A 13,724-nucleotide genomic window follows, 5' to 3' on the forward strand; every position below is an offset into this window, starting at 1 on the left:
TGGAAATGAATAGAATGTGTCATGTTAAAACAAAGTTCAGAGACTTCTTTAAATGTACAATAGCAGTGGTGTTATGTCTTTTGTATATAGAATTTTAAGGAGGCTAACTACTTTGTGTTAATTTGTGTATATTCAATGTCCATTGCAGAGATTTGTGATGCTTTGGAAATTCCAGTTTTCAAACTAGGAATGTATTATGCTAATTGGATGCATTATTTTAAAGTACTGTTTTAAAATGAAGCAACATAAAAGGTGTTCTCATATTCAAAGTGTTAGGGAGAATTCTCTCTTAAGGCTGAATTTCCTAACCTAGTGAGTCCCCCAGCAGCTTTGCTGTATTTCTGGAGTTTATTTGTTTCTCCTGCCAAGAGTGAAACTCTTTTTCTCCCACTCTTGGACATGATTTATGGTGTTCCTTCGACTGTTAATGTGTTTTATGGGCTATGGGGTCCTTTACTCCATAGGGTCTCATGTGATTTTAATATGTGTGTTACACAGCACCCTCCGTGCAGTAACACAGGGGTGTCATAGTGACACCCCACCATAGTCTCCATACCCTGGGACTGACTACTGTCTCCCAGGGCATGTAAAGTCACCATTGGCTTTACTAGTCCCAAATTATTAACAGAAACCAGTACAAAACATCATATTGTGGACGTACTGGTCGGGGCAATTCGATTGCCCCAGGGTCTGTTAGTCGAGGGGGCATGTCTCCGCCCCCCCTGATCGAGTTTTGGCTGGTGGCAGTGGATACTACTTTTTATATTCGACCGCGAATATTTCCCTATGGGATTTTCCCATTGTTCGAGGCTACCAACTTTAATTATTTAATTCTCATAGCCTCGAACATACCGCCGGTTTATTTAATTAATATTAATTCACCGGTTGGTATTTTTTGCCAGGACTCGATTCTAAAATGGCGTTTGTGTTCTCTTCTGTGACGCCAACCCAAGTCGAGCCCTTTGTTCCACTTTTTGGCGGGCTTCTCCACAGAAGCCTCCAAAAGTGGTGCCACTCTGTCTGGGTACCACAGGGGGTGTGGGAGGGGGTTTAGGCACCCTGGACTGATTTACCTTGGTAACTCAAGTCACACTCTTGTGTGATTGGCCCAAGTGCTGAGCCGGCCGGCTCACCACTTAGCATGTTTGATTGACAGCTAGGCTGAGTGAATGGAGGTATGCTGCAAAAAAGCAGGGCTTTTGGGACTGGAACTTCATACGTCTCCACAGGACCGGAGAATCCGACGAGGGAGAAGCTGAGCCGACCTACCACGACGACACCAATGGTGGAGCCCTGCGGAACCGACTCACCACTTCCCGACGACAGAGAAGATCTCCCGGCTGGAGAGGCTTCTTCCCCTGACTGGTGGGCACAACCAGTTTACCTTCTTCTCTTAGCACCCCAGACCAGTATGTGGTCGAACTGCCCGTGCCAAGCACCGTGGCAGCCGGATAGCCACTTACCACTGAACCGTGAATCAACGGACCGCTCCTTGTAACTGAGAAACTCTGCGGCTGGTTTCTTCCCTGGCAGTGCAACAGACTCCTGTCTTCCTCCCCAACGAAGCACCGACCTGCATCTGCTGCCAGGAACAACTGCCTCCGCTGGAGTGTTCTCACCACTTTAAGGTACCGTGTCCGCCAGTCCTCCCTTTCTAAAGATTGCTACAAGGTAATAACCCCTTAACCTTCTGGACTGGGCTGGCCGCCTTGACCCTCCAACTGGTCCCTTTCTTTGGTCAAACTCCTTTTTGAACCGTTACAAGACTCTTGTGCACTGCAACCATGTGACCTTGGACACATTTTGTTTTGATCCTCTTAAAGCGGATCCGACTTACTGACTCTGAATTCACGGTGTTACTTTGCCTTCCTCTCTTGTTGTGTTCGTGAAAAAGTGTTGGGATCTGTTTGAAATTATTATCTGCTTTTCTCTCCCTTTTTAAACCGAATTATTAGAGTGCCATCTACGTTAAGCGCTCACCGCTGTCTGAAAATAAGTGGGGCTTTACTTAAGACTTGTCTAATATTCTTTTAAGGGAGTGTATATCTTTTAGTGACCGTGTTTTTGAATTGCTTACTATTAGTGCCTGTGTGTTTTTCTAGAGGTGGTTTTAAATAATTATATCTCTTTTACACCAAGCCCTGGTCAGTGTTTACGTGTTCTATTGTGTTCTCTTGACCTATTGTGAATACTCTGTATACTGCCTAACTCTTCTTGAGGGAAGTCTGACTGCTCAGCCACAGCTACCAAGTGAATCTGTGTGGTACAGACTGCTACCAAGTGGGTTTACTGCCAAACACCTGTAGTCCTAAATCTTTTGCAGTGCTCCCAGAGGGAACTGCACAGGTTTCTGCCTAACACAAAGAATACATATTCATACTAGTAGAATATCAATGCTCACTCCTAGATTATAATGGGAATTGGATTTGTAATTTTGGCTACTAAGATTATATGTAAATAGGTGGAGCAGTCTGATGAAGGGTTGATAATGTGACACAAATGTGACTAAGATCAACTCTCAATAACTATTCTTACCCTTTTCTACATATTTTGAACAGATTTCTGACAGTGTAATCTTTTCTGACCATCACAATTATGTTTAATTAATTGCATGTTGATAGAGATTAAGGCAATGTACAGGTGTGATAAAGAAACAGCTGTACACTGCAGCATCTTACAAACAATGGCAGTTGAGGTGGCATAGGCTATCTATGCTCTCCCCATACAGACCCTTGCTGCAATGTCGCTCACTCTCTCTCACACACACACACCTCTCCCTGGCACATCTTACCAACTACATCCCAGCATGCCTTACACTTGCTTCCTGTACTTACCACCAGGTCCTCTACCCATTCAGATAACTTTTGGAGCCCCAGGTTTAGGGAGTAGTCATGCTCCTCGTCTACTCCCCTACCCCAGCATTGCAGGTTTAATTTGGCCAGGCTATGTACAGCTGGCTGCAGCACAACCCGCTTTTGCTGGGCAGCATAACTGCAAGAGCACTTCTCGTTCAAAGCATAAGGTTTATCATGGTGTTTTTATGGTTGGGAATCTGTGCTTATGCTCCTTAAGAGCAAATCTGTAACTAGAAGAAAGTAGTTTCAGTGATGTGGCTTTCTGCCAGACAGCTCCCAGGATTCTGGGAAACAACTATCCATGTGCTGATCTTATCCGGGACCAGTGTCAAACTATTTGATACTCACAGATATAGAAGGAAAACCAAAGCTCATGTGCTGCTCACTTCAAGCACCCCCCTCTACAGAAATTACCCTCTCGATGCACAGCGAGTATGAGTGCCCAAGGCATTGGGACCATAACAGGAAGGGGCCAATGAGCATCTTTTGAATGACACCATTGATGTGTGTGGGGAGCAGAGAAAACATTTGCGTGTGAGGTATCATAAAGTGGATTGGTCTCCACAGATGTGTCAGGTTTGTAAACTGCTTTATTCACAAATTAACATGAAACAGAGGCCAGAAGGTGGGATTCAGGGTCAGAATGGAAGATCTTACAAATGGCCTTCGGAGTAAATCCAGGTCTCTCCTCTGAGTTACTTACCATCCTGGTTCGTTTTTAGTTGTCGGCTTGTTCTGGGTCGGATAGTCGCTGGACTAGGTTGTAGTTTGAGCTCCTTGTGTTTTAGACATTTGCCAGCATGTTCCACGTAGCACACACCTCCTCCCAGAAAGGAAGTAGTCTCAGAAGACTTAAGGGTGGAACACAATGATCCTGACCACATCCCGATCAAGGTTCCCGGTTCCACCTGCACCCAAATCACTCTTCGACATCCTAATAGTTATGACAGAACCTTGTATCTGTAGGGCCTCTTAATAATTTGGGCACTTGTCTCTCTTTGAACTCTTCAAATACCCTCTTGATGCACTACATGCTCATAACTCCTCTCACCAATCTCACACACCTGTTCCCTCATTCACTACTCCTGTCCCCACCCCTCCTCTGATGTTACCAACTTCTCCACAGACCCTGCACCTCCTTTCATTACCTTCGACACCTCCACTGTTCGTTCACCACCCCCTCCTCTGATATAACTCTTTCCTCCACCTCCTCTGATCACCATCTTATTTTACTTGCCTCTCAACCCCTCCTGTTTCTTCTTTCATTAACTACTGTGCTCCTCCTTTTTTATCTCCTCTGCTTCTTCAATCTCTCTGCTCGCCAGCCTTCTCCAAGCGTAGTCTCCTATGCAAAACTCCCACACCTATGCTCCTCTTGGGCTGCCTTATTTATGGCTCTATATGAGGGTCAGCAAGTGTGCGTGTTTTATTTCTTAATGTGCTCGATTGGTTGTATTTGAATAGGTTTAAAATCAGTTGCTGGTGAGGGGGCGTGGCCTGGAGTGCCAACAATGTGGCAGCTCCTGTGATGGCCTCCGTATGGGACCGCAGCGAAATCTAAATTCTTTCGGTTCCCCTCTATGCTCGGAACTCTTGACCGACCAGCCCGGGTTGCGGAACCTGGGTGGCACCAGCGGCGGTGATTTGGGCTTGAAACGCGGCCGCCCTCCATAGAAACGCAAGAGGAGCTGCTGACTGCAACCCCGCTCTATCCCAAAATGAAGGGCACGCCGCCCTGCTCCCGGCCCTGCAGCCTCCTCCCGGCACCTTTTGACTCCAGAGCAACCCTTGCAGCTGGGCTCCCTGTGGGGCCCGACCACGAAGCCCAACACCTCTAGGACTTCAAGCGGCGCTCTGCCACGTCACCAACACAGCCGGAGCTGCCCGGGAACCGGGCTCGGAACTGGCCCGTGAAGACTGTACTGCCCAAGGGGCCTCCCCCACATCGATGTCCAGAGGCTGCCCACCCAACCTACCTGCGGCTCCCGCCGGAGCATCTGATCCCCTCCTAGCCTAGAGGGGTGCACCGGCAACGTCTTCCACCCTCCGGCGTGAGGCCCCAAGACACCTCCTTCTCCGCCCAGTCGCCACGGGCACCGCCGCTGCAGCTTCAGCCTCTCGCCCGGAGGTGCGGACTCTGTGGTCGCCTCCATATGCAGGGGCCGTCAGCCCTGGCCCCTGGGAACCCCCCGACTGCCTATTTACCTGCACCCCCTGCCAGCTGAGCCACGCCTGTGATTTCCTGGGGCGCCCCTGCCCATCCCCCCTCTCTTCCACCCAGAGGGAGCCTACCTGCGGTTCCTGCACCCTGACTTGCTCTGGGAAGGTGACCCGTGGACCTGCAACTAAGGTACCCTTCCGTCCCCGAGGGGAGTAAAGCGCTTGCTGCCAGCGCGGCTCCCCGCGGTGCCCCGGCCCGTTCCACCCCTCTGACCCCCTTCACCTCTGATGCCTGCATTTGAGGGCCCGTGATCACTGTGTGCAGTCGCCAGGCCGAGCCCCCCGAAGCAGCCCTCCACCCGAGAGCCATGTCCAAAACTTTAAAAACTCGCAAATCTGGTGACATTTCCTCCATGCTGCTGGCCTCCGAGAGGGGGGAAGAAAGCCGACCCCCCCAAACCCACCCCCCCCCCCCAGATGTCCACCGAAGATAGAGGGTCGCTCGCAACTAAAGATGACCTCCAGGCCTTCATGACCGACAAAGCGGAATTCAGGTCCTGTATGACGGACCTCACATCCAAACTGGAGCAAACAGAACAGCGGGTCGCCGATGTCGAACGCAGGCTGGGGGAGACCGAGGAACTAACTACGGACCATTTTAACTCATTAACGAGGTCCAGCGCTCCATTTAGGCACTAATGGACAAAACCGAAATCCTTGAGTTCAAACAGGAGGACTTAGAGAACCGCTCCCGGCGCAACAAACTCCGCATTCGTGGGGTGCCCTCCGCAATCTCCGATAAGGAGCTCCCCAAATACATAAGCCTCTTCTTTCAATCCCTGCTACCAGATCTAAAGGAGACGCAGCTCCTGCTTGACCGAACTCACCGGTTGCGCCCTCACCGGGGTTCCGATACAGACCCCCCACCAGACGTGATCACAAGAGTTCACTTCTACACCACCAAGTAGGCCATTGCAGCGTTAGGCCGCTCAAAAGATGAACTCTCTTTCCATGGCTCCCCTCTGCAGATCTTTCAGGACCTCTCTCTTCTAACCCTTCAGAAGCGCAGAATGCTACGCTCACTCTCGCTTTTCCTGCGGGACCAACAGATTCGCTACCGCCGGCTGTTCCCTACGGCATTACAGTTCTCTTACAAGGGAACCCCCCGCACCATTAGCCACCTCGATGACACAGCATCAATCCTCTGCCCGGACTCCCCCGGGGGCACCGAACCACACTACTCTATCCAGGCGAGCCTGAGGCAGGACGCCGCCTCTCCCAAGCCGAAGCAGGCCCCTTGGTCTAGGGTGCAGACAAGTCGCAGACCCAGATAACAGGAGCTGGTATGCTTGAGGCACGCATTGATGTTGGAACCACTGGCATATTCTCAAGCTCGCTGCGGACACCCTGCAGTCCATACCCTAACTCCAGGGTGGATGCCAACATATTATCCCTGGAGAATATTTCAACCTTGTTGGCAATTTCACCAGATGACAGCCTGTGTGGCCGGGGTGTGCCACCGACAGATCAGGTCCCCCGGGTCACAGTTTGGTCCTCCCGTTGGAGGCCTCTGTTGGCAGTTCATGTCTCCTGTTGGAGACCTTCCCTAAAAAACCTTGCCACAGGGAACCCCAATGCAGCGAACCCCTCACAGCTATGGCTGAATTGACTCGCTCCCAATCCCGCCCCCCCCCCCGCAGCAAATGGACTCGGAGCACCAGCCCCTGCATCTAATACTAAAGCTCACCACCCTTAACGTCAGAGGCTTGAATTCCCCCCAGAAGAGGAAATCCATCCTGCAAAGACTGCACAATGAGGGAACCTCGATCCCGTTCTTACAAGAAACGCACCTACTCCCAGCAGACTTTTCTCAGACTATCCCCTACAATTCCTGGCCTCCGGAGGAACCAAGAAGGGAGGCACCGTGATCCTCTTCGCCAAGGACTTGAAACCCCAGATCCTGGACTCATTGAGCTGCCCCGAGGGCCGTTTTGTGGCGGTCAAATGCACTGTCCTTGGTCAACTTTACACCCTTGTCTCAACCTAAACTTGTGTTTAGGCCACCCATAAACGCAAGGGCTGGTCCCCGAAATCCTACAGCGTCCTCCAAATGGCTAGGAAGAGGCTCGAGGCGCACTACGCTGATGCTACAGCGAACCTGCTGACCAGGACAAAGCAATGGTATTACTCCCACAACAACAAAGCTAACAAACTACTGGTCAGTAAACTGGCTAAGGAGAAGAGCAGAAATTTCATCCAGGGCCTACGCGATGCACAAGGGAGGATCTACCACTCGGAGGACGAGAAATTACGGTTGGCGATCGCCCACCAGTCGGGAATAATGACTGCAGTCCCACGGGACCCAGATGAGCAGCGCGTCTACATTCACGAGGCCTCGCTTCCGCTTCTCAAACCAGAGGCGTGAGAGGGACTAGAGTCCTCGATCACTACTGAGGAGGTGGAGGAGGCCATAAAAAGCCTAAAGTCGAGGGCTCCAGGCCCAGACGGGTTCTCCACACGCTTCTATAAACTCTTCCGCCCTCAATTGGTGGCCCCTCTGACCCACCTTTTCAACTTGTTTGCGATCTCTGGCACAGTCACCCCATCGATGCAGAAGTCCATTACTGTTTTGATTCTTAAGCCTGGAAAGGACCCCCTGGAGAACAGCTCATATAGACCAATCTCCTTGTTGAACTTGGACGCCAACATCTACTCCTAGGTCCTGGCCAACCGCCTTGGCCCCTATCCTCCCGAGCATTATAGATCCGGACCAGACGGGGTTTATCCTCCACAGATCAACGAAGGACAACATCCGCAGGGCTCTAGACCTAATAGAGGTCGCCACTCAGGACTCTCAGCAACTAGCCCTGATCGCTCTAGAGGCAACTAAAGCCTTTGATAAAGTAGACTGTCCATACCTACCCCTCGCCCTAGCGGCCTTTGGCTTCGGACCAACCTTCATGTGGATGACCCTGGCAAACTACCAGGCCCCGACAGTCAATGGCTGCCTATCGGACCCGATCCCCCTCACATGCGGCACGCGACAGGGATGCCCGCTATCTCCCTTGCTCTTCGCGCTGGCCATGGAACCATTAGCCCAGCGAGTTCGCTGGGACCTCCTGATCTCTAGCCCAAGGATCGGCACCACCCAACACAAAATCGCCCTCTACGCGGACGATGTTCTGCTGATCATCACAGATAAAGACTCCATGAGGGCGGCCCTGGCAGAGATCTGGGCCTTCGGGAGGGTCTCGGGTTTCGCTATTAATTTCCACAAATCGACTGCCCTCGGGGTAGGCCTGCCCCCAGGCGAAAAAGAGAAGCCCTACAGAACCTCAGCCCCATCCAATGGAGCACCTAGACGATCCCATACCTAGGGGTCCAGATCCCCGCTGACCCTGCAAAGATCTACCAGGCCAACTTCCCCCCCAACTCTTCGCGGAATTGGAAAAGGACTTGATCCGCTGGCAGACACAGGAGATCTCGCTGCTGGAGCGCATAACAACAAGCAAAATGAACCTCCTTCCCCACTTCCTCTACGTGTGCGCTGCCCTCCCAACCGCAATCCCCGTTCCCCCTCTACAACGGCTCCAGAGGAAAATCATTAGCTTTATTTGGATGGGCAGGAAAGCACGGATCCCTCGGAGAACAATGATGGCCAGCACGAAACTGGGAGGGTTGGGGGTGCCGGACTTTCAGAAATACCACATTGCAGCGCAGCTAGCCCAATTTCAAGCTTGGGATCTCACCTCTGATCGCCCGAAATAGGTGGAGATCGAACAATCATGCCTCCCTCTCCCCCTCCGCTTCCTCCCGTTCATCTCCACAGCACTACGTCGCAGCTGGCCAGGGGTGCTGACCGCCACCAGGCAGTCGTTAAAGGCATGGGAGTGGGCCCGTAGAAGTGGCGGCATCCCTGGAACCCTCAGCGCATCATCCCAGATTTTTCTCAACCCCGCTTTCACCCCGGGAGCTTGCCTGCAGAACTTTAGGAACTGGGTGGCAGGAGGCCTTGAAACACTGGGGCAGCTCTTTGAGGGGGACGCCCCCCTTACCTTCGAACGATGCAAAGCGACCTTCCAGCTAACAGAGGCAGATAGATTTACCTATGCCCAACTGAGGCATTGGTGTACTCACCCCCAAACTCGAGCTGCCGCAACAAGACCCCTGGCCCCCCTGGAGCTCACGATAAAGGACCTGCCTGCCCGAGGAAAGATCTCGGCCCTCTACAAACTACTGCAGGATGATCCCCTCCTATCCAGGCCCTCTTTACATGGCCCAATGGGAGTCAGACCTGGGTCATGCGATCGAAGACCAAACATGGGTAGACGTCTGGACTAGAACCCGTACTGCGTTTCGGTGCATTACCAACCGGGAATGCACCCATAAACTCCTGCTGCGTTGGTACTATCCCCCCCTACGCCTCTATCACTTCCAGCGGGCCTTAGACCCCCACTGCTGGTGCCTATGTGGCTCTCCGGGTTCCTACTTCCACATGTGGTGGACTTGCCCTAGATTGAGGGAGTTTTGGACCCAATGCCTGGCCACCATTCGAGAGATTACCCAAGTTGAAATCCCCCTAACTCCCGAACAGGTCCTCCTGGGGATCCCACTTCCGGACTCATATTCGAGAACAGGGAGAAGAGCGGCGCTGATTTCCCAATTGTTACTGGCTGCCAAAATCACAGTGGCTCGCACCTGGAAGTCCGCGGATGGTCCCTTGATGACCCTGTGGTGGCTTAAACTATGGGATATTCTGATAGCCGAAAAGGTCACAGCAGCCAAAGCGGAACTGCTCCATCGATTTACTGACATTTGGGCCCCAGTTTTGGACTACGACCGGAATTACCCGGCCCTGACCTTCAAACCACGCTTGATTGCCCGGGCCCTCTGTTCGATGGGAGAGGGCTTCCCCCCTGCTCAGGCCGAATGAGGCGTGTACTGTCGCTGACCTGGGAACTTGGGGTTGGGGTTCGGGACTCTTCTGCTTGATATACCTGTGAAATTTAATCATTGCTAATGTTTGTTTCCTGTGCGCTGAGTTATAAATAAACAAAAAAAAAATCAGTTGCTGGTAATGCGGAACATGGGTCTTCGGCACTCCCCCCGGCTGAGGCTATTTCATGCCAGTCTGCCATCTTGAAATTAGTTGGTGTAACACACACTTACGGAAGCACCAGACCTCTACAATTGTCAGCCAGAGACAACCACAATATGGTAGTGGGCACCTGGATGCCATACAAACAACATTTCCAATTTTGTCTTGGTAAGTGGGGTTACAGCGGATGGACAAGTTCATTTTCCAGGCAGTGAACAGAACTTGCTTTTCCACTGTGAGGTCTGTCTCAGTTAAATGGTCGGATGTCTTGTTGGGGTCCATGTGACAAACCCCTGCCACAGAGACTAGAGACCCAACACACACCACATCTGGGCCCTCCATCACAAAGCAAGCAGTGTTTGTACTATTCTATTCATGAGGAGATGCTACTTGCATCTGTAAAATATCTATAGGTAATTATTGTACAAATATTTTCTTTGAACAATTAATCAATAGACATTTTTAGAGTTGCAGGATCATTTTTGATTGACAGGAATTTTTCAGACTATTGGAATGACATTTGCACATATCTGGCTAACTTTCTACAAGAAGGGTAATAATGATATTCTTGACCTTTTGTTAGGTACTTGTTGGATAATCAATTCATGAAGAAAATATTTATTACATGCTTTTTTGTAGGTATATGAATCTATCCCTGTACAAGACCCACAATGTACATTAGAAGAGAGGTCAGCATTTTTTTGTTTAATTTCCTATTGGAGATTAATTGTAAGCTGATGGTTTATTCTAAGTAATGCTGATTATTTATAATTATTCTGTAGGAAGGCAGTTTAAAATATTCTATGAAGGATATAATATATATCCAAACACTTTGGAAAAAGCCAAGAGGATGTAAATCAAAACGTTTATTTGCTCTTTAACCCCATAAGTGCTAAGGATGAGGTATCTCGTCCTCAGCACTACGTTTGCAGTGTGGAGGACGAGATACCTTGTCCTTTTAAGCAAAAACAGGAAATCCAACCCCCGGGCTGTGTGAGGAGGAGGGTCATCCCCACGGCCCAGGGGTCGGATTTTCTTGAGTTTCACTTCAGCGTGCGTAATTCACGCTGACGTGACACTGAATGTAAATTTCAATGCTGCGGTTGTGAAATGGAAGTTATGTTCCTCCCTCGAGCTCTGGCATTTCTATGCTGTTTTGATCAAAGGTGGTGTTGCTGGAAAGGGGGGACTCTCTACCCTCCATGAAGGGACGGGACACTGCCGGGGCTCCCCGGGACAGCCTTTGAGCTTGGGTGCTGTCCTCCCAAATGGGAGACAGGCACCCAAAGCCGGTGACATCACCCCAAACTATCCTGGAGCTCTGGCTGGACTGCATTACAGAATTTCCCTCCGGGAGAGGATGGGGAACCTGCTGCGGCTGCCTGGGACTGTTGTTGGACGTGTGGACGGTCAACACTTACTTTTCCGCCCAGGTAGGTGTCCCCAAATGCGAGGTAAAGTTTTCATCAGGACACCTGTGGGAATGTGGGAAGGTAGAACATGTGTTGGTGGCGTGTTTTGGTGGTTTCCTGGTGTCAAATGTCTGAAAATTGTATTTTTCCCTTAAATTATGTACTTTGCCGGTCCTTGTGGGTAATAAATTCAAGGGCAATTTGCGCAAGTCAGACCTCTGTGGATTCCCACAGGTGTCTTTTCAGAAAGGGAGGGGGTTCCCCATTTTCCTTGGTGGCTGCGACAGCCCAGGCCCAAATCTGTAGGTTGTCTCCCGAAACCCTTTGGGATACTAGTGGTTTAGCCTTTTCCCTTTGCGCCCAGGTAAGTGCACCCACACATGTGAGGTACGGTTTTCAGTGGGACACCTGTGGGAGTGTGTGAAGGTAGGACATGTGTTGTTGGTGGCGTATTTGGTGGTTTCCTTGAGGCAAATGTCTGATAATTGTGTTTTTCCTCTACATTTTGGGCTGGGCCTTGTGGGCAATATATTCTAGGGCGATTTGCACAAGTCAGATCTCTGTAGATTCCCACGGGTGTCTTCCATTCAGAAATGCATGGGGTTTCCTGTTTTCCATGGTGGCTGCGACTCCAAGCTCAAATCTGTGGGTTGTCCACAAAGCCAAATCGAGTATTCATCAGGTCATTTGATGTACCAGTGGTTTAGCCTTCTCCTTTTGCGCCCAGGTAGGTGCACTGTCATGACCACCAGCCAGTTCTCAGGTTAAGTTCATATAGAATCAATAGGATTTTGTGTTCCATCAATGGCCGCCTGGTTGTGCCATTGACAGGTCTTGTCTTTGACTGACTTTTGCTACAATAAGCCAGCTCATCAGGAGACTCGCGCTTCGCGTTGTTGACTGCCCGAATGCTTACCACGGTAGTTGAAGAAATCTTCTCACAGTTTCCAGTCTGAAGTCCAGCCCCGTTTTCTTTCCCCTTCCCGCAGTCGACACAGATTAAGCGTCCCTGTTCTCTGCCGTCTCCCGTAGTCTTAGCGTTCTGCCCATTCCATTTCCTTTTGCTTGTACTTCGTAGTATTCCCGTCATCATATTTTCCCCCTCAGAGGTTTCCGGAGAGAGCTGCTTCCTCCTCACGCAAGTACTGTTTCGGGTTTAAACCTGAGCCATGTTAATAGTTTATGGTGGCATTATGTGGCAGAGTTGTTAGCAGTAGCAGCAGCGCTGTTTTCGCCATTCCTTAATTGTATTTTGTCCTGACCGCCTCAGCTGCGCGCATTAGTGTGTTCCGCGCGCCATTAATAAACTGTTTTCTCACTGCCAAGTTTTGACACGATTGTCGCACACGCACGCCAATTATATAGCCGCTTTAGTTCTTTTGAACAGGGTTTAGTGATTTATAGTGTGTAGTTTACCTCGAGCCACCGTTGTTATATTCATAAATCCTGTTGTGGTCATTCATTCATTATACATGGTAGAGGTACTACTAGGTGCATACAGTTGTTCCATCATGTTTAGGAACTACTTTAATTAGTAATTTTGTTTGCCACAGCCAGTGCTTGCCACAACAGGCTACTATTACTGTTTTCTTATTTTTTCACCACAAACCTGTTCTGCCTACATTTGCCTTTCCCATTTAATTAGTTATCTGGCACTACATCGTCACCACTCTTCAGGACAAGCACCCCTGTGTGAATACAGGATGGAGAGCTCACAAAAATAGAAACTAAGGTAAGCCTGAGGAACTATTGAGTTACCTCATACATATATAGTCTCAGTGGAGTAGAATTCATTAGGGAGCCATTGTTAAGGATGGTTATTTTTTATTGTCTTTCTACAGAAATGATTGTTCTCTGAAGTTGGTAAGGAGTTCTCCAAGGGCGTTCCCGCAGAGTTTCAGGTAAGCGTTACGTGCACCCACACATGTGAGGTAGCGTTTTCGTCAGGACACCTGTGGGAATGTAGGACATTTGTTGTTTTCTCTTGGTTTTGATAACGTGTTCACACATTTGCTACTGCACTTTGTTACACAACCCTTTCATTTCCCAAATGTAACCTACATTTAGTCGCTGCTTTAGGCACTGTATGCTTTTGTAACCTACACAAGTCACCTATTTTATCAAAAGGTCTTCCTGTGCTCTTTCAAAAAAAATGTATGCTTGCTATTCTTCACCACATTTGTTTTCCTTATTTTCACA

The 13,724-nt window shown here is 49.9% G+C and overlaps 1 protein-coding gene across 1 annotated transcript in view; it reads right to left on the reverse strand.

Annotated features, from left to right (window-relative positions):
• Positions 1-13,724, reverse strand: part of ARFGEF2 (ARF guanine nucleotide exchange factor 2) — a 2,106,550-nt gene that overhangs the window by 931,941 nt on the left and 1,160,885 nt on the right. The gene's annotated exons all lie outside the window — the stretch shown is intronic.

Source organism: Ambystoma mexicanum, chromosome 3p, assembly GCF_040938575.1.
Source record: "Ambystoma mexicanum isolate Mex_15411 chromosome 3p, UKY_AmexF1_1, whole genome shotgun sequence".
NCBI classification, from domain to species: domain Eukaryota; kingdom Metazoa; phylum Chordata; class Amphibia; order Caudata; family Ambystomatidae; genus Ambystoma; species Ambystoma mexicanum.